The sequence below is a fragment of the Berghia stephanieae genome, chromosome 7 (genome assembly GCF_034508935.2).
Source record: "Berghia stephanieae isolate SIO BIC M18660-M18661 chromosome 7, UCSD_Bste_1.3, whole genome shotgun sequence".
NCBI classification, from domain to species: domain Eukaryota; kingdom Metazoa; phylum Mollusca; class Gastropoda; order Nudibranchia; family Aeolidiidae; genus Berghia; species Berghia stephanieae.
Genome location: NC_088366.1, coordinates 51,538,501 through 51,541,000, shown reverse-complemented (window position 1 = coordinate 51,541,000; position 2,500 = coordinate 51,538,501).

Sequence of the window (2,500 nt, the reverse complement as noted above, 5' to 3'; positions counted from 1 at the left end):
TGGAATTTTACATGGACTTTCTTTACTTGGAGTCAAATTTGCCCCCAAGTTGAAAACGCACCCTTGGTTTTAAAAATCTCCCCCCTTTTGTTTTCTATTCGCACTGTGTAATTAAAGATATTATAAGATAAACAAAACTATTCTGAATCCATCAAGAACGGTATGACAATAGAAAATTTCTTTATAATCCCCTGCTCCTGTTTTTATACAGCATAATAGGGCCAAAAGGTACGACGTCACACCTGCCTAGCAACGGTCCTTTTGGTTCCACCCTCCACAGAACAAATCAAGCTGTGGTCTTTGTTACAAGAGCAGAGACGTTTAAAAAAAAAATCAGTTTGATCCAAATACAGTCAATTCTTAATATCCCGAACTACGGCAGTCAGGGTATCCATTATAACCATTTATCTACCGTGTTTTAGAAAGACGATTATTTCAAAATTTGGCTAGAAAACGCGTCATTCAAATCGCGATCGATTTAAACGACTTTAGATTTCTAGTGGATGTTGCACTATATGAATGTTACAGTTTTTCTTTTTTTTTCCTTTTCTTTGTTTCTTTTTTTTTGGGACAGTAATGCTATATATCGTGACCTAAATGGTAGTCGTGTCTTGTTGTTGGTCAATCGGGATTAAAGCAGTGATATAAAAGAACTGGTTCCAATCTCATTGGAATTTTAAAACCACTGTTCCGGAGGACTGCATGTATATCTTGTGTAGTTGATCTTCTGAATTCAGAGTGGTAGCATTTAAATTTATATTCTAAATATATTTCAACCTTTAAAAAAAAAAGATCATCCGTCCTCGCTCTTTTACATCCCGTAATCCTAATAATCTTCGAAACATACCTCGGTATCAGATGTCCTGAGAGCATCAGTAATAAAGACGTGTATTTTGTGGACAAGAGGAAACAAATCTCAACAAGAAAATGGAATTGGATTGCCCACACTTTCAGAAAATCAACAACAGACATTATGAGACAAACTGTGGACTGGAACCCTCAGGGGGAAAAGGAAGGTAGGGTGGCTAAAGACAACACGGAGAAGGTCTTGTGAGGAAGAGGTGAAGTTCGCTGCAATGTCATGGGGAGATATGACGAAGAGGACAAAGAACAGAATACGGTGGAGATGTACTGTTGAAGCACTATATTCCACAGACATAGAACATAATACATGAACCTGTAATGTTGAAGCCTTATGTTCCACAGACACAGAACAGAATATGGCGGTGATGTACTGATGAAGCCTTATGTTCTACAGATACAGAACAGAATACGTGAACCTGTACTGTTGGAGCTCTATGTTCCACAGACACAAAACAGAATACGGTGGAGATGTACTGTTGAAGCCCTATGTTCTACAAACACAGAACAGAATACATTGACGATGTACTGTTGAAGCCCTATGTTCTACAAACACAGAACAGAATACGGTGGAGATGTACTGTTGAAGCCCTATGTTCTACAGACACAGAACAGAATACGGTGGAGATGTACTCTTGAAGCCATGAAGCCCTATGTATGTTCTACAGACACAGAACAGAATACACTGACTATGTACTGTTGAAGCCCTATGTTCTACAAACACAGAACAGAATACGGTGGAGATGTACTGTTGAAGTCCTGAAGCCCTATGTTCCACAGAGAAGATAATGGCTGAAATAATGATGAACTAAACCCTAACAATCTGCTTATACATCCTGCTACCAAGATAGTTATATCACCTTGTGGTTTAATAAGTAACCTTTTCATTAATCCGCCGAAGTACTGGTTACATATACATTTCCAAGAAGTTTGGAACCGGAAGAGTAAAGTGTGTGACGTCACATTTTCTTTACCCTATTTCCAGTTTCTGGTGGACAACCACCATTTCACGTCCGGAAACGGATGTATAGTTTACTGTTGTCCTGTTTCTAAACATTTAAGTTTGTTGAACTGTTTTAATATTTAGAACACTTGGAGACGTTTGCCTTTTTCAATTTCACATCCAGGTAAGTTTTAACGTTTGTTGTTGTTGTTGATGTTGTTGTTTTTGTTGTTGTTGTTGTTGTTATTATTGTTGTTGTTTTTGTTGATGTTGTTGTTGTTGTTGTTGTTGCTGTTGTTGTTTTTGTTGTTTTTGTTGTTGTTATTATTATTATTATTATTATCATCATCATCATCATCATCATCATCATCATCATCATCATCATCATCATCATCATCATCATCATCATCATTATTATTATTATTATATTATTATTATTATTATTATTATTATTATTATTATTACTATCATTATTATTATTATTATTATTATTATTATTATTATTATTATTATTGTTATTATTATTATTGTTATCATTATCAGTATTATCATCATCATCATCATTGCCATCAGCATTATTATTATTATTATTATTATTATTATTATTATTATTATTATTATTATTATTATTATTATTATTATTGTTGTTATTATTATTATTATTATTATTATTATTATTATTATTATTATTATTAT